Consider the following 19517-nt stretch of genomic DNA (forward strand, 5'->3'; position numbering starts at 1 on the left):
ATAAATGTCATCAATGGTCAAGCGGATTTAATAGCAAAATCAGATTGAAACTGTGTGTATGGAGGATGCACTGTGCCATACATGCATGGTCAGTATGGAAAATAGGTGAAGATGGCCCAAAACAACTTGGTCTGAGTGCTCATGGTATGCATTATGTGACGCAGAACAATATAGTAGAAAATTAAAGCTAGAAAAAATTTCATGGAATACCTTAGTTATATTTCTAAACTGCGATATGGTACATGCTAGTAACAAGTACAGTGATAAGAATTCGCCAATCTCCATGGCAACATAATCTCTGGCGCAATAATTCTGCAAGAGTTAATGTATGCAAATGAGTTAAGTTGTTAAGTTCAGTAAAAGATATTTTAACAATGAACTATTCTTTTAAATAGCACAAAAATATTGGTAGGCATGAAAAGACGATGTATATATAGCCATACAATCCAAATCAGTGAAAACCATTGATCTGTAGCAAATCACTATGGAGAAGAGGCAAAAAGGTGAACATAGGTTTCAAGCTGTAGAGTCAGCTTACAAAGTAAGCAGTAGAGGAAAAAAACACACACTAGTTGTCATTGCATGTGTATGACGATACATGTCAGTTCACTACCCCTGCCATGCCGTACATGCCTAAATACATTTGAAGCTGCCCCTTAGGCATATTTTGTTGATCAAAGGAAGTGTAAACATAAAAGAGTACCAGCTCAAAATTTGTAGCGTTCCCCGAGCTACAATCGTCTTTTACATGGGCTTTACATATCATGTACATGATGCAAAAAAAATATTAGATCGGCGGAAGCACCAATTGCAGTGGAGGAGTCAACAACGTCGATGGACACGAGTTGCGAGGCCGATCAACCCGCTGGTGATGGCTCAACCCTTATCTGAAGTTGAACAACAATTAGCATGCATAAACAATAACTGAACGTCTTCTAGTTTCTTAAGGAATTCGTCTTCCTTGCAATAAGAAGTATCGCAGAACTTCAGAAAAGATAGCCGTAATCAAGATCCTTCAAGCACATTCCTATGACGAACAGAAAAGTAAAGCCTTCAGCACAATCCCATGTCAAGCAGAAGAAAAAAAAGGAGAGCCGTGACCTACAGTATCGCTGGATGAGAGATCCGTATGGAGGGCTGTGGATGACGTCGCCAGAGAACTTGAGCTTTGCGGCGCTGGAGGAGAGTGGTGCCATATTGGAGACCCTTACACTTTACCCATGGACCTGAAGAGTGGGGTGGACAGCGTACAGAGGCCGCACGACGGTGGTCAACACGACGACGACGCGACATGGACGGAGATGGAGTGCGAGGCCAGCAACGATGTCCACGTCTAGGACCGCATCCACGACGACGCGACGTCTTCCGTGGCCAAGACCGCAGCCACGACGAACACGAGAGGACGATGAGGGGAGCAGCTACGGATAATTCTCGAGGGAAGGGATAGAGATTGGTTTGGCAGTGATAGGGTGGGGGAGACAGAGGATGGGACGTGTGTTCGTGAGTCGTGGGTCAATTTTTTTATTCTTTAGGCGGTTTCTTCGAGCGGGGATGAGAGGAGCGGTGGGTGGTTTTTCTGATTTTTCTTCCAATCATGCATACGGGAGGGTGGGGAGAGGTCGATCGCTAGAAGGAGGTCTAACCATCACGATGACGACAGATTGTCCTTTAATAGAAGAGACATAAGAGTGTGAGTAAGATAGGATGTAGTGGCAGTGTTAATACTTATACATTGTTGTTTACCAAAAAAAGCTTTCGCCTTGCTTTATAAATACTACCAAAAGGACCCGTGTGTTGCAACGGGAGAAAAACAATTATAATCTCCAATGGTGCTGATCATATTATGTCTTTAAAATTTTAGGACAATTCTGGAAATGCATGAACATTTTTGAATTAGCAAACATTTTTTTCAATTGCACTCAAAAAATAACACACAAACTTTTTTTCAATATCCTGGACTTTTATTGTCTTCACCAACATTGTTCTCAAAATTATGAACATTTTTGTGAATATGCGAATATTTTTACAAAAATCTTGAGCATTTTTTGAATTCACAAACATTTTATTTTTTCTTCAAACTTTTATTTCAAAATTCCCAGTTTTATAAATTGCAAAAGGTTTTCAAAGTTCTAAATTATTTAAACTAAAAAATGGAACAGAAAAATGAAAATGAAAAACGAGACTAAAAACAGAGGCACGAATTGTTTTTAAGATTTTTACATGGACTTTTGTTTAAAATCGTTGACTTTTTTTATTTTATGGACATTTTCTCAAAGTTTAAACATTTTTTTATATGCAAACATTTTTCAAAAACTCCTGAGTAGTTTTTGAATTCTCAAAAAAATATGTTTTTTTGGATATTTTATTTCGAAATTCTCAGTTTCTTAAAATTGAGAAAAGTTGTTTGAAGTTCTAAATTATTTAAAGTAGAAAAACAAAATGGAACTGAAAAGAAAAATAAAAAAACTAAACTAAAAAAACAGGCGCCCACGCATGGGCCTGCCCAAACAGGTGTGTTGCATCTTTTTCCAACGCCCAGACCGTAATATAGGAGGTGCCTACATGGGCCAGCCCAGTCCGGATATTTTCCTATTTGAAACGTTTTTTATGACTTATAGGTGGCATCGGTGGGTAATTTTAGTCAATTTTAAGGGCAATTTGGATGACGTACGGAAGAAGCACTATTTGCTTTATTAGTAAGGTAAAGAAACAAACCACCAAAGCATAATGTCCAACAATAACCACAAGACAAACACACATACACACACACGCACGGCGCACGCAAGTAGCACAAACACAAGGTACAAAGGTTCTGCTGAGGGCACAGCTTAACAAGCCCAAAGAAACAGAAAAATATAGCGGCGCCGAACAAGCTGCATAAACTTTATAGATAGGTAGTGGAGGAGGAGGCGGCGGCGCCAAGCGGAGAGCCAACGCCCGAAGATGGGCAATGATGTTGTTGACGACGTCATGGTCTCGCGGACGGCTAAGCGGTCGCCAAAGCTGCATAAAGCCACACATTTAGAAGACCGCATCAGTAGCATGTCGCAGAGGTAAACGTTGAATCACAAGCTTATTCCGAATCGTCCATAGTATACAGACAAGCACCCCAATAGTCAGTCACCGAGTGGGGCGAGATTCCGAGGCAAAGCCTAGAGTTCGGCGAAGAGGTCAGGGAAATTGTTGTCAGACCAATATCCGCCGACCACTTTGCGAAAACAACTCTAGAGGAATTTCATAGATACGCAAGAGAAAAAGATGTGATTCGAGTCTTCCTCCGTCCCACGGAGCGGACATAGGCCATCCCCAGGAATAAGAATGTGACTAGGAATATTAGAATCATAAGTGTAATGGTCGAACAAAAATGAACATGAGACTACATACGAATAGTTGGATCAAAAGTTGTTGTAATTGCCGTCAGCTATAGGACCGAAAGACTATTTGTTCAAGTAGTCATGGTTTGATCATCTGAACTATGCACTTGTAATCATCATCTGGCATTACAAGAACAAAATTAAAATAGCAAATAAAAAAATGTTTCCTTTTAGAAGACAGCATTTTTTTTCCTTTCCTTATTCATCCCCAGACGTTGCATGAGCTTCTCATAAGATTGATCAAACACTGTTGGCAATAAAGTTCACAACTCATAGGTAAGAAGCAACAATTTTATAACGTAAAAATATGGATTGCCGACCATATTGGTTTTACACGGAAAACAAATGAGTCATCAGCCACCAAACATCAAACAAATTAATTTAGAGGACTCGGAATATAGGTGATCATATAGCACTAGCAGTATGGTCGGCAAGGCAAACAAATGCCAGTTACTACGAACCTGGCCAAATATCAATCTTTACTGTCCTCTCAAAAAATCAAATGGTCCAATTTTCTCAAATGGTGTCCAATTATTTCAAATAGTTATCTTACAAACCAAATGGCGTCCAATTTTCTCAATCATTTTGGGAATAGTTCAGTTTAAAAAATTCCAAGGATCAGAAATTAGGTCCGGATTAAATATGCTCACAAAGCAAGTATATCACAGAAATATCCTCACACCATAACGATAAAGCAGAGACAAAGAAGGATCAAATGAGTAAAATCAGCATGCCTCAGACACCCAAGAAAGGAATTAGCAGCATTAGACCTCAAGCGTGGAAGGACGAAATCAATTTAGGCGGCAACCGCAGACGTTTTGAGAAACAAGCCTAAGTTTTCTATCATCACCAACAACAACTCCTACACTATGGTTAAGCATGCAAAGGAATTTGTAATCGCAAATTACAGCCACAGGTTCGTATCAGATGTGTTTATCTAAGTATTTTGTGCGGTGACAGAGTTGGCTCAAAACTGTGCAGCTGTCTGCTTCCTCTTGCTCCTCTCGCTGTCCAGGACAAACATGTCGGTGCAATCGATGGATACACGCCTCGCAGACTTGAGAACCTCCATTTCCTTGTACACTGGCTGGCAGGAGAAGCTCTTGCCCTCCCTCGGCGGGGAGTCAACCACCTCCAGAAAGAGCACCCGCTTGGCCGGAGAGAAGGCGAAGAGGGTGGAGGAGCAGAAGAGGTGCCGAGAATGGAGGGCGTGGAGACGTGGAGAGCACCTGCCGGAGAGAAGGCGCACCGGAGACGAGGCGGAAGATGCGGCGGGCACCTGCCGGAGAGGAGGCGGAGGAGGCGGGGATCGATCTCTTCCGCTTCGGCGAGGCGTTGTGCCTGCGTGGGAAGGGGATCAGGACGAGCTCGTTGTCAATGAGAAAATCACCCGTTTAGCTAATGGGCCGCGGACGAGGGTGGCCCAGCGCGCGTTTAGCACGCCGCTCGAACCTTGTTTAGTACCACACCGCCAGCTTGGGTGGCAGCTTTCCTGTTTAAATACTCTTGTACTCACCCTGTGATCACTGACGATGCGGTCACGAATCAGTTAGCGCTGGTCCATCGGGTCTGCGGAGGTAAAAGATCGACGTATCGCTATCCGGCTTCGACCGGTGCTATACGATCGCAAGATCTGCATGACGTATGTGGTTGATCTTTTTAAGTTCTTTTGATAATTTCAAAATTTTCTTCTCTATCTTTCTCTTATTTTAAATTTTACTAATGTTGATTTTGATTTTTTTTTCTGTTGCTCCTCTTACAGCCAAATTCGATCTTTTTAATTACCTTAGATGATTTTGAATTTCTCTTTTCTTTCTTTCTCTTATCTCAGATTTTATTAATGCTGATTTTTATTTGTTTCTGTTGCTCCTCTCAATTGCGTACATCCAATTTTGATGATAGTATTTTTTTCTCTCTCTCTTCTCCAAATTTTGTTATGGCAATTTTTATTTCTTTTAGTTAATTTTCATTTTTTTTCCTGTTCGCTTCTTCTATTTTTTTTAAAGATTATTGGGTGGCAGCTTCCCTGTTTAAATACGTTTGTAGTCATTCATCTGTCATCAAGGATGCACTCATGAATCAGTTAGCGCCCTGATTCATCAGGTTTGATAATTTCAAAATTTTCTTCTCTATCTTTCTCTTATCTTAAATTTTACTAATGTTGATTTTGATTTTTTTTTTCTGTTGCTCCTCTTACAGCCAAATTCGATCTTTTTAATTACCTTAGATGATTTTGAATTTCTCTTTTCTTTCTTTCTCTTATCTCAGATTTTATTAATGCTGATTTTTATTTATTTCTGTTGCTCCTCTCAATTGCGTACATCCAATTTTGATGATAGTAGTTTTTTTTCTCTCTCTCTTCTCCAAATTTTATTATGGCAATTTTTATTTCTTTTAGTTAATTTTCATTTTTTTTCCTGTTCGCTTCTTCTATTTTTTTTAATGATTATTGGGTGGCAGCTTCCCTGCTTAAATACGTTTGTAGTCATTCATCTGTCACCAAGGATGCACTCATGAATCAGTTAGCGCCCTGATTCATCAGGTTTGTGAAGGTAAAAGGTCAGTCGACGTATGGCTGCTAGTGAGTTACTCCCAGGCTATACGATCGCGATGAAGTATGACCGCTAGTGGGTTACTTCCAGCCTATCCCATTGCCAGATCCCCGTAGACGTATGCGGTCGATCTTTTATATTTTCTTTTTCATTGCGTTCTAATTTATTCCTCAAATTTTTGTCTTCAATTTTTTGTTTTCTTTTTCGTTGCGTTGCAACAGACATATTCAAGTGATTCAACATCATACTCCCCACGTCACAAATTTTTTGTCTTAAATTTGTGTGTTTTTTTCATTACGTTGCAACGGGCATATTCGAGTAATTCAACATCTTACTCCTTCCATCCCAAAAAATGTATCTTAAATTTATCTACTCCCTCCACTTTTAAATATAGTCCATTTTACAGATTTTAATATAGACCACATACATAGCAAAATGAGGAAATCTAGAGTTTAAAATATCCTTATATGGATCCGTATGGAGTGCATATTGATATCTGTAAAATGGCTTACCTTTAGAAACGGAAGTAGTATAGGTAACATATAGATATACATGCACCTATATAAAATTGTCGACTTTCATTTAGTATTGTATCACGCATTCTCTTGCCAGCCTAAAAAAACTAATTTTCTTGTTCTATCCATTTCCACTTGCAATCTCACCTCGAGTCCTCAACCCGCACTTCTAAACATGTAACCATTGCAATTTGGTTATATTTCACACCGTGTTTCCCCTTCTCTCTCTCTCCCACTCACTCACGTGGGTGGCTAGACACTTCACCTTGTAATATTAGGACCACGGTACAAGGAAAATGCATGTCACCAAACCTCTCTTTTATTTGCACCATCGCTAGTCTTTGGTTCTGCAATTAACAATGTAGAGCATAATAACAAAATGATTTAGGTGAATAGATGCAAGACATTCAATACTATTCAAATGTGATGTGTTATTTTCTCATCCATTCCTATAGGCTTCGCGCGCCACCTCTGGAAGCACAACGAGCCAGTGCCATGGCGAAACGTAGTGCTTCCGGAGCGGTGGAACCTCAGCGAGAGCCGGGTGCCTGTGCCACAGGTTCCCGCAGATGGCCCCGAGCGGCGGAGCGAGATCAGGCACCGGTAGACGTATTCGGTCGATCTTTTTGTATTTTATTTTTCATTGTGTTTCAATTTCGTCCTCGAATTTTTGTCTTAAATCTGTGTTTTCTTTTCTGTTGCGTTGCAACGAGCATATTCAAGTGATTTAATATCATACTCCTTCCGTCACAAAAATTTTGTCTTAAATTTGTGTTTTCTTCATTGCATTGCAACGGGCATATTCGAGTAATTCAAGATCATACTCCTTTCGTTCCAAAAAATCATTTTAAATTTGTCTACTCCCTCCGTTTAGAAATATAGTCCGTTTTAGAGATTTTAATATAGACCACATACACAACAAAATGAATGAATCTAGACTTTAAAACACCTTTATATAGATCTGTATGCAGTCCATATTGATATCTGTAAAAGGGCTTATATTTAGAAACGAAAGGATAATAGGTAACCTGGGTGCCAACTTCATGATTTGAATACGCTCTTACTCACCCATTTGTCACCAAGGATGCACTCATGAATCAGTTAGCGCCCTGATTCATCGGGTTTACGGAGGTAAAAGGTTGACTTATGGCTGCTAGTCGGTTACTCCAAGGCTATACGATCGTGGTGAAGTATGGCTGCTAGTCGATTACTCCGAGGCTATACCATTGCCCGTTCCGCCTAGACTTAGGTCGATCTTTTTATGGTTCCACTTTTCTTCATTCATATGAATTTGTCGATCTTTTTATGGTCCCTCATCATTCATATGAATTTGTCCAATTTTATTATGATGATTTCAAAATTTCTATTTTTCTACGTGATATCAATTTTTATCTTTCTTTTCTTACTTTCCATTAATTTTTTATGACAATATCATTTCTTATTTTTTTTCTTGCTCCTCCCAACTACGGGTTAGTTTTTTCATTCATATAATTTTTTCTCTCGTATTTGGTCCTTTTTTTGTGAAAAAAAGTTTATTAAAATCTATCAACATAGCATCTAGTTTTGAAGATCTCGTTGTGAGAAACATAACGGTGAAAACGGTTCGAGATTGGGATGCACGGTTTAGGAGATAAAACATTTTGAAAATACGAATTTACAAAAAAAGGAAAAAATCTCAGGTTGCAACGAGTGACACGCATGTAGTGCGCCACTTGTCGCAACGTGAGAAGGTGGGAGTGATCTTTGAAAGGTGTACTCGTGAGAGCATCTCGAGCCGCGCCACCAAAATCCCCCCCCCCCTGCAAGGCCATTTTTTGTTGCCGGTGCGAAAAAATCCCAATCGCGTCCGAGGAGCCCTTTTTTTGCCGGTTAGGGCCAAAATTGACCCCGACGGTCCCAAGTAGAACCCAACATGCTGGGGGCGTCCGGGGGCACCGGGGATATTGGAGAGCTCAATATGATGCTTGAAACGTAGCTTCAGAAAAGTTTGAAGAGCTCAATGTGACTAAACATGTTAGACACGGATTCTCATGGTATCTGAAAGACAAATCTCCACTGATGCGAACAAAACACCAACAATGTCCCTGTGAAATGCCAGTACATGTGATTGTAGAGAACCCATAGTGATTCTTGTTTCTTTCCTTGAAATTACCACTCCCGACTATTTAATTATGTATTTAATGTAAGCAAGTGAACAAATAAGCAAAACGGAGGGAGAACAACTATAGCTCCTTCCCCTCCTCGCGGACCCCTGCGGAATAGCTGGCCGCCGAAGGCGCTGGGCTATGGCAGGGCTCGGCGGCGCACATCCGAGCGCTTCGAATGGCGGCGGCCCGCCGGATCCGGGAGTTTTTGTGGTGGCGTGGTGGCTGCCATGGTGGGGCGCGCGTGGCGCGGATCGTGGCCGGCCAGTGGCCGGATCTAGCTCCTGGCGGCGCGGGCTGCGGGCGGCGTGGGCGGCTGCTATGGTCCGGCTTCGGGCTCGACGGCTGCAGGTGGTCGTCCCATTGCGGGTGCGCGGCGGTGCTCCTTGGGCAGCGGTGGTCCCGGCGGCGGCTCCTCCTCAGGCGGGCGCAGCTCCGGATGGTGAAGAGGTGGTGGCGCGGCCACTTGGCGCCAGGCTGGCACGACAGTTGGCCGCAGCGTTCTCTTTGCCCAGATCTAGGCCCTTTGGGGCCTGATCTGGGTCTGGGCGGTCCTAGCTCGGCTCCTCGTTAAGGGCTGTTAAGGGCTGGAGCTTCACTGCAACGCGGCAATGGAAGCTTCACGAGCTGTTAAGGGCTGGAGCGCCCCCCTACTGCGTCCGGTGAGTGACCGTCGAGGGCGGTGGAGGTTGTCCCCTCCCATGCGTGGCTGCTGACTATCGCTCCTCGTTCCCGGCTGTTCCCTCTTGGTCCCGCTTCGCTCTCCATGGTGATATGACGGTGGTTTCTCCTAGATCGTGGTAGCGCATGTTGGTGGGTGGCTCGTTTGGTGGAGCGTGACATATCGGTCGGGGTGGGGCTTTGTGGTGAACGGGAGAAATCCTTATCAACGTGCCTGGCATCGGCGCAGCGACACCCGTGGGCGCCGTCGTTCCTTCCTGAAGGGCGTCGGGTATCCCACTCACCCACGCCCCTCCGCGTACGGGGCAAACCCTAGGATCAATTCAGGCAGCGGCGTCGTCACCGTCGCATTCCTTCCTGAAGGTGTTGCTTGTCATGCGATGGTCTCAAGTGCTAGCAGCGTGGTGGATGTCTTCGGAGGACGCAACGGTTTGGGATCAACCTTGTTTTCGTCGAGCCGACTCTGTTGTCATCCTTTTCTTTTAATTTTTCTTTTATTCTTTTTGAGCATTCTTGTGTTGCCTGCGAGCATTGGGTTCTTTGATGTATCAGATGGTTGCTATATTTATATAGCGGGACGAAAGCCTATTTCGAAAACAACTATATAATCTTACTATAAAATAACCAATAATGTTTTCCAGGTCGCAAAATCCACATACAGGTCAGTGAGTGGATGAATACCCTAAAAACTGACAAATATATGGCTATTATTTTGTAGTGAACGTTAGCTCTTTGAAGTGCAGCTCCTGTTCAGTTTAGCAGCAGAATATGGATTGAGCAGATTTATTATCCTTTTTAATCTGTTTTAGCTTGCTGTTTGTAATGAATATAGTTTATCAGATTTTAACGCTCTGTATCAAACAGTCGACTGATGGCAAAGGCGAGCGAGCGATAGTTCAGACTGAGCTGGCCCATCTAAACGTTTTTAGCGTGTCCGGTTTTCAAAATCTTCTAGAGGTTCCCAGTTGTTTGTTTTATGGTTTTGGGAAACATCTACAAGGTTTCCGTACTGGATTTTTTTGGTTCTATTTATATTTTATTTGATTTGAAAAATACGTTCGCATTTTAGAACATTTGTTCACAAATTTTGAAAATATTCGAGTCTATAAATTCTGATTGGAAATATCAAAATATGTTCGTGTTTTCAACTTTTGTTCTTGGGCTTTCAAAAAATGTTCCAATTTTTACAAAATTTGTCACAAGTTGCAAAACATATTTCTGTTAACATTTTCTTAAACTACTGTTTTTGTTTTGAAATGCGATCAAAATTGCAAAATACAATTTTTTGGAATTTGAAATTCTTTCAAAAGATAGGAACAAAATTTGAAATTCTAAACTTCTTTGAAATGTGAAAACAAATTGAAGACAGGTATATAGAATGGAAAAATGAACAAATTTTCAAAAAATCTTCGTGTTTCAAAAAATAAGAAATTTTTTAAATCAAGAAGAAGTTTTTTCCAGAAATGTTCTCACTCACAAAATATGTCCATGATTTCAAAAATATGTTCATAAATTTTAAAATGTAGTCTGGTTTGAAAATAGTGTTAACAATTTTTTAGAAAATTGTTCATGCTTCAACAAATACTCCCGGTTCCAACTTTTGTTTGCAGTTTCAAAAGATGTTCACATGCCTAAAATTTTGTTTGCATTTCCAAAAATAGCATATGAATACGAATTTTGTTTGCATATTTAATGAAATTCATGTTTTCAATTTTTGGTCGGAATTTACAAAAGTTGAATGTTTCCAATTTTTGTTCAAAAATTGAAAACTGCTCGTGGTCTCAGATAATATTCGCGAATCTTAGAAACTTTTTAAGAAATTTTTGCATTCGAAAAATTGTTTGTTCTTTTCTGCAAAATAATCTACTTTCAGAAAATTGTTGTGCTGCAGTATGGATTTAAAAGTTGATAATAATATGAAAAATAAAGCATTGGTCCTTAGGATAAAAATCCTGCAAACTCTACAACATGGGATCACTGCACGCGTTGGATTTGCGTCAAATAGGACCTCCCGCTCGGTGCAACAAAGTATGCGTGCGGCCCACTTCGAGATCTACACATAGCGTTCAGCGACATTCGGAATTACGTTCCATAAACCGCTTGTTTTCCTTTTTCTATTGTTTTTTTTCGTTTTTGTTTTTTCTGTTTCTTTTTATTTATTTATTTTTCCTTTTGTTTAGAAATTGCAAAAATTATTGCATTTATGAAAAATCAAATATTCTGTTGATGTTCAATTTTTCAAAATATGTTTGGAAATTACGAAAAAGATTCAAAATTTAAAAAGGATTAGATTTTCATAATTTATTCAATAACTAAAACAAATTATATTCGACTTTTCAAAAATTGTTCATTATGTTTAATCTTTGTCTTAAAATTTGTTCGGAATGTTAGGTTTTGTTCTCTTTTTTCAAATTTGTTTAAAAATTCAAACAGTGTTCCAAGTGTTTTCAAAAATTGTTTGGAATGTTAATTTCTGTTCTCCTTATTACGTAATTCGTTCCAAATTTTCAAAGATTGTTCGTCTTTCCAAAACATGTTATCATTTTTTTAAGTTGTTCACAGATTTTTTTAAGTTGTGCATTTACTTTTTAAATGTTATTTTCATTATCAAAAAGTGTTCGGAAATTCAAAAAATGATTTCACTTAAGTAAAATCAAGGATATATAAATGTCATCAATGATCAAGCGGATTTAATAGCAAAATCAGATTGAAACTGTGTGTATGGAGGATGCACTGTGCCACACATGCATGGTCAGTATGGCAAATAGGTGAAGATGGCCCAAAATAACTTGGTCTGAGTGCTCATGGTATGCATTATGTGACCCAGAACAATATAGTAGAAAATTAAAGCTAGAAAAAATTTCATGGAATACCTTAGTTATATTTCTAAACTGCAATATGGTACATGCTAGTAACAAGTACAGTGATAAGATTTCGCCAATCTCCATGGCAACATAATCTCTAGCGCAATAATTCTGCAACAGTTAATGTATGGAAATGAGTTAAGTTGTTAAGTTCAGTAAAAGATATTTTAACAATGAACTATTCTTTTAAATATCATAAAAATATTGGTAGGCATGAAAAGACGATGTATATATAGCCATACAATCCAAACCCGCTGGTGATGGCTCAACCCTTATCTGAAATTGAACAACAATTAGCATGCATAAACAATAACTGTACGTCTTCTAGTTTCTTAAGGAATTCGTCTTCCTTGCAATAAGAAGTATCGCAAAACTTCAGAAAAGATAGCCGTAATCAAGATCCTTCAAACACATTCCCATGACGAACAGAAAAGTGAAGCCTTCAGCACAATCCCATGACAAGCAGAAGAAAAAAAAGGAGAACCGTGACCTACAGTATCGCTCGATGAGAGATCCGTATGGAGGGCTGTGGATGACGTCGCCAGAGAACTTGAGCTTTGCGGCACTAGAGCAGAGCGGTGCCATATTGGAGACCCTTACACTTTACCCATGGACCTTAAGAGTGGGGTGGACAGCGTACAGAGGCCGCGCGACGGTGGTCAACACGACGACGACGCGACATGGACGGAGATGGAGTGCGAGGCCAGCAACGATGTCCACGTCTAGGACCGCATCCACGACGACGCGACGTATTTTGTGGACAAGACCGCAGCCACGACGAACACGAGAGGACGATGAGGGGAGCAGAAGCGGATAATTACCGAGGGAAGGGATAGAGATTGGTTCGGCAGTGACAGGGTGGGGGAGACAGAGGATGGGACGTGTGTTCGTGGGTCGTGGGTCAATTTTTTTAATTCTTTAGGCAGTTTCTTCGAGCATGGATGAGAGGAGCGGTGGGTGGTTTTTCCGATTTTTCTTCCAATCATGCGTACGGGAGGGTGGGGAGAGGTCGATTGATAGAAGAAGGTCTAACCATCACGACGGCGACAGATTGTCCTTTAATAGAAGAGACATAAGAGTGTGAGTAAGATAGGATGTAGTGGCAGTGTTAATACTTATACATTGTTATTTACCGAAAAAGGCTTTCGCCTCGCTTTATAAATAAAACAAACCACCAAAGCATAATGTCCAACAATAACCACAAGACAAACACACATACACACACACGCACAGCGCACGCAAGTAGCACAAACACAAGGTACGCAGGTTCTGCTGAGGGCACAGCTTAACAAGCCCAAAGAAACAGAAAAATATAGCGGCGCCGAACAAGCTGCATAAACTTTATACATAGGTGGTGGAGGAGGGGGCGGCGGCGCCAAGCGGGGAGCCAACGCCCGAAGATGGGCAATGATGTTGTTGACGGCGTCATGGTCTCGCGGACGGCTAAGCGGCCGCCAAAGCTGCATAAAGCCACATATTTAAAAGACCGCGTAGTAGCATGTCACGGAGGTCAACGTTGAATCACAAGCTTATTCCGAACCGTCCATAGTATACAGACAAGCACCCCAATAGTCAGTCACCTAGTGGGGCGGAGATTCGGAGGCAAAGCCTGGAGTTCAGCGAAGAGGTCAGGGAAATTGTTGTCAGACCAATATCTGCCGACCACTTTGCGAAAACAACTCTAGAGGAATTTCATGGATACGCAAGAGAAAAATATGTGATTCGAATCTTCCTCCGTCCCACAGAGCGGACGTAGGCCATCCCAGGAATAAGAATGTGACTTGGAATATTAGAATCATAAGTGTAATGGTCGAACAAAAATGAACATGAGACTACATACGAATAGTTGGATCAAAAGTTGTTGTAATTGCCGTCAGCTATAGGAGCAAAAGACTATTTGTTCAAGTAATCATGGTTTGATCATCTGAACTATGCACTTGTAATCATCATTGGCATTACAAGAACAAAATTAAAATAGCAAATAAAAAAATGTTTCCTTTTAGAAGACATCATTTTTTTTCATGTTCTTATTCATCCCCAGACGTTGCATAAGCTTCTCATAAGATTGATCAAACACTGTTGGCAATAAAGTTCACAACTCGTAGGTAAGAAGCAACAATTTTATAACGTAAAAATATGGATCGCCGACCATATTGATCTTACACACAAAACAAATGAGACATCAGCCACCAAACATCAAACAAATTAATTTAGAGGACTCGGAATATAGGTGATGATATAGCACTAGCAGTATGGTCGGCAAGGTAAACAAATGCGAGTTACTACGAACCTGGCCAAATATCAATCTTCACTGTCCTATCAAAAAATCAAATGGTCCTCTTGAATCAAGATAATAATGGACGAACCACATTCATCTTAACACCCATGAGGGTTAAAATATTTCATTTGTGGTGTAAGAAGCCTTTCATCAGAAATTTGTACATGTAATGAGTTAGTTCCAAATCTGATGGTTATGAACTCCAAAAGTGAATTATTTCAAATAGTTATCTTACAAACCAAATGGTGTCCAATTTTCTCAATCATTTTGGGAATAGTTCAGTTTAAAAAATTCCAAGGATCAGAAATTAGGTCCGGATTAAATATGCTCGCAAAGCAAGTATATCACAGAAATATCCTCACACCATAACGATAAATCAGAGACAAAGAAGGATTCAAATGAGTAAAATCAACATGCCTCAGACACCCAAGAAAGGAATTAGCAGCATTAGACCTCAAGCCTGGAAGGACGAAATCAATTTAGGTGGCCCGTTGTCAATGAGAAAATCACCCGTTTAGCTAATGGGCCGCGGACGAGGGTGGCCCAGCGCGCGTTTAGCATGCCGCTCGAACCTTGTTTAGTACCACACCGCCAGCTTGGGTGGCAGCTTTCCTGTTTAAATACTCTTGTACTCACCCTGTGATCACCGACGATGCGGTCACGAATCAGTTAGCGCTGGTCCATCGGGTCTGCGGAGGTAAAAGATCGACGTATTGCTATCCGGCTTCGACCGGTGCTATACGATCGCAAGATCCGTAGATCTTTTTAAGTTTTTTTGATAATTTCAAAATTTTCTTCTCTATCTTTCTCTTATCTTAAATTTTACTAATGTTGATTTTGATTTTTTTTTTCTGTTGCTCCTCTTACAGCCAAATTCGATCTTTTTAATTACCTCAGATGATTTTGAATTTCTCTTTTCTTTCTTTCTCTTATCTCAGATTTTATTAATGCTGATTTTTATTTATTTCTGTTGCTCCTCTCAATTCCGTACATCCAATTTTGATGATAGTAGTTTTTTTTCTCTCTCTCTTCTCCAAATTTTGTTATGGAAATTTTTATTTCTTTTAGTTAATTTTCATTTTTTTTCCTGTTCGCTTCTTCAATTTTTTTAATGATTATTGGGTGGCAGCTTCCCTACTTAAATACGCTTGTAGTCATTCATCTGTCAGCAAGGATGCACTCATGAATCAGTTAGCGCCCTGATTCGTCGGGTTTGTGGAGGTAAAAGGTCAGTCGACGTATGGCTGCTAGTGGGTTACTCCCAGGCTATACGATCGCGATGAAGTATGGCTGCTAGTGCGTTACTCCCAGGCTATACCATTGCCAGATCCGCGTAGACGTATGTGGTCGATCTTTTATATTTTCTTTTTCATTGCGTTCTAATTTATTCCTCAAATTTTTGTCTTCAATTTTTTGTTTTCTTTTCCGTTGCATTGCAACAGACATATTCAAGTGATTCAACATCATACTCCCCGCATAAAAAAAATTGTCTTATATTTGTGTGTTTTTTTCATTACGTTACAACGGGCATATTCGAGCAATTCAACATCTTACTCCTTCCATCCCAAAAAATGTATCTTAAATTTGTCTACTCCCTCCGTTTTTAAATATAGTCCGTTTTAGAGATTTTAATATAGACCACATACATAGAAAAATGAGGGAATCTAGACTTTAAAACATCTTTATATGGATCTGTATGGAGTGCATATTGATATCTGTAAAATGGCTTACATTTAGAAACGGAAGCAGTATAGGTAACATATAGATATACATGCACCTATATAAAATTGTCGACTTTCATTTAGTATTGTATCACGCTTTCTTTTGCCAGCCTAAAAAAACTAATTTTCTTGTCCTATCCATTTCCACTTGCAATCTCACCTCGAATCCTCAACCCGCAATTCCAAACACGTAACCATTGCAATTTGGTTATATTTCACACCGTGTTTCCCCTTCTCTCTCTCTCTCTCACTCAAGTTGGTGGCTAGACACTTCACCTTGTAATATTAGGACCACGGTACAAGGAAAATGCATGTCACTAAACCTTTCTTTTATTTGCACCATCGCTAGTCTTTGGTTCTGCAATTAACAATGTAGAGGATAATAACGAAATGATTTAGGTGAACATATGCAACACATTCAATACTATTCAAATGTGATGTGTTATTTTCTCATCCATTCCTATAGGCTTCTTCAAAAAATATGTGCATCTTTCTTTCAGTTAGGTTTGAAATGATTGTACTTTTTGTTCATGTGTTATAACATGTACTTTTTATTCAGAATATGTGCTATCTTAGTAGTTAGTACTACTACATCAAGTATGAGAGAGAGAGAGAGATGATAGATTTTTTTTGCGGGAAGAGAGAGATGATAATATTAACACTCGAACACCTCATCCCTAGCAAATAATAGGCAGGAAAATTAGTGTACCATAAATTAAGGGGTTTGCGGGAAGAGAGAGATGATAGAATTGATACTTGAACACCTCATCCCTAGCAAATAACAGGCATGTCTCTCTTGCCTATTACATGAATTTGCTACACCTACTCCCTATGTTCCTAATTATAAGTCTTTTTAGAGATATCAATAAAAACTAGATACAGATGTATGTAGATGTATTTTAGATGATACATTCACTCATTTTGCTTTGTATGGAGTGTACATTGAAATATCTAAAAATACTTATATTTAGGAACGGAGGGAGTACATTACAAAGGCATGGATGGTGTGGTAATAGTAATATATAAACACGACAACACATGGTAACATAAGACTTATGTTGCTTAATCATAGGCAAAGAGGTAACACAAATAAAGAAATTGGGAGGAGTTAAAGTGCAATGGGCCTAGGTTTCTTCACCAATGGGCCTAGGAATCAAAGTGGCAGCTTCCCTGCTTAAATACGCTTTTACTCACTCATTTGTCAGAATCCTTCACTGCTCGAATTCTGAAGTCAGTTTATTTCCCAGACATCAGCTTTCTACATGCAGAATTGGGCAACCATCCCTCACAAATTTGGAGGGCAATCCTAGATGGAAGGGAGGTTATTAAACAGGGGGCTATCAAGAGGATCGGGACTGGTCAAGGGACAAGCATATGGCGATCAAACTGGCTTCCCAGAACAGGGAATATGAGGCCGATAGTGGCGCTGGTAAATGATCCTCCAAACTGGGTTTCATACCTGATTGAAGCCACGACGACAACATGGAAGGAGGACCTGATTCGTTCGGTTTTCTTACCGGTAGACGCTCAAACTATCCTAGCAATTCCATTGTGCACGATACCAATTGCTGATTTCTGGGCTTGGTCGCACGAAAGAACGGGCCGCTTCTCCGTTAGGCCAGCTTACAAAATGGTGATTAATATCAGGGAGAATGGTGCAAATGGAAATGTTGGTTCAACTAGGGCTCAAGGGGCTCCAGAAGGTAAAGCATGGACATCTCTGTGGCATACTAAGGTCCCTTCGAATATCAAGGTTTTCCTCTGGAAGTTGGCTAGGAATTCGATGCCATCAATGGTGTGCTACACCATCGCCATATGGCGACGAAAAGACTTTGTGCCCTTTGTGGTCAAAATGATTCCTGGAGACATGCAATAATGTAATGCACCATGTCGGGGTGTATTTGGGCTCTCTCTGATGAAATGTTGGTTGAGACAATCAACCAGAACAATGAACCCAATGCCAAGAACTGGATCTTTGTTATGCATGATCAATTAACACAAAAACAGTATACCCTACTAGTGGTCACTTTGTGGGCAATTTGGAGGGCTAAAAGGAAGGCGATTTACGAAGACATCTTTCAAAGCCCCGAATCAATAAATGAATTCATAATCTCATACATCAATGACCTCTCTTTGACAGAGACTAGGGGATCTTCCTCGCAGTCTCATTCTATACAGCGGACGTGGGGATGGATCGGCCCTCCAGAGTCTTATCTGAAGATCAATGTAGACGCTACTGTATCACTACTACATCAAGTATGAGAGAGAGAGGTGATAGTATTTTTTGCGGGGAGAGAGAGATGATAGTATTGACACTTTGAACACCTCATCCCTAGCAAGTAACAGGTAAGAAAATTAGTGTATCGTATATTAAGGGGTTTGCGGGAAGAGAGAGATGATAGTATTGACACTTGAACACCTCATCCCTAGCAAATAACAGGCATGTCTCTCTTGCCTGTTACATGGATTTGGTGCACCTACTCCATACATTCCTAAATATAAGTCTTTCTAGAGATTTCAGTAAGGACTAGATACGGATGTATGTAGACGTATTTTAGATGGTAGATTCACTCATTTTGTTATGTATGCAGTCTACATTGAAATCTCGAAAAAGGCATATATTTAGGAACGGTGGGAGTACATTACAAGGGCATGGATGGTATTGTAATAGTAAATATATGAAAAAGACAACACATGGTAACAGAAGACTTATGTTTCTTAATCATAGGCAAAGAGGTAACACACAAATAAAGAAATTGGGAGGAACTAAAGTGCAATGGGCCTAGATTCCTTAGCAAGGTACTAATCTGTCAACAATGGTTGAAGCGTCTCAACTCCCAACAGGGGAGCCCGCGTTGCTTATGTTGATCATAACGAGAGGATCTCGTGAGGGTAGAAGGAGTTCGGTTGTTACCGGTTACATGATCTCAGCTAGAGATAAAGGGATAAGGAGAAGAAGGTTTAAACCTACAAGAGTATTTCTAGTCTAACGTACCGCATAAGACAAGCCTTGGGTACATAATATATCGTGTTTAACATCCTCCCTTAATCAAAACTTCTCAAGTTAAGATTACGAAGAAATTCCTCAAATGATCTTGTACCCAAGGCTTTTGTGAAGCCATCATCAACTTGATCTCTAGAGTGCACAAACTGAATGTCCAGTTCCTTATTAGCAACCCTCCCCCGCACAAAATGATAGTCTATCTCAATGTGCTTCGTCCTAGCATGAAAAACTGGATTTGCGCATAAGTAGGTTGCACCAAGGTTATCACGACAAAGACGTGGAGTTTTAGTGTGATGAAGGCCAAGCTCCTTAAGCATTGCTTTAACCCAAATAATTTCTCTTGTTGCATTTTCCATTTTCTTATATTTAGCCTGAGTGCTGGAT

At 40.3% G+C, this 19517-nt stretch overlaps 2 non-coding genes and 2 pseudogenes across 2 annotated transcripts; all 4 read right to left on the bottom strand.

Moving 5' to 3' along the window:
* Positions 1-3409: 3409 nt before the first annotated feature.
* LOC123414422 lies at positions 3410-3503 on the bottom strand. Its single transcript, XR_006614392.1, has one exon. It is a non-coding gene; the product is annotated as a small nucleolar RNA snR60/Z15/Z230/Z193/J17 (small nucleolar RNA).
* Positions 3504-3760: 257 nt separating this feature from the next.
* Positions 3761-3862, bottom strand: LOC123414497 (annotated as a pseudogene).
* Positions 3863-13995: 10133 nt separating this feature from the next.
* LOC123414419 lies at positions 13996-14088 on the bottom strand. The gene has a single exon (XR_006614389.1). It is a non-coding gene; the product is annotated as a small nucleolar RNA snR60/Z15/Z230/Z193/J17 (small nucleolar RNA).
* A 257-nt stretch (positions 14089-14345) lies between these two features.
* On the bottom strand, positions 14346-14447 carry LOC123414492 (annotated as a pseudogene).
* Between the last annotated feature and the right edge of the window lie 5070 nt (positions 14448-19517).

The sequence above is a fragment of the Hordeum vulgare genome, chromosome 7H (genome assembly GCF_904849725.1).
Source record: "Hordeum vulgare subsp. vulgare chromosome 7H, MorexV3_pseudomolecules_assembly, whole genome shotgun sequence".
NCBI lineage: Eukaryota > Viridiplantae > Streptophyta > Magnoliopsida > Poales > Poaceae > Hordeum > Hordeum vulgare.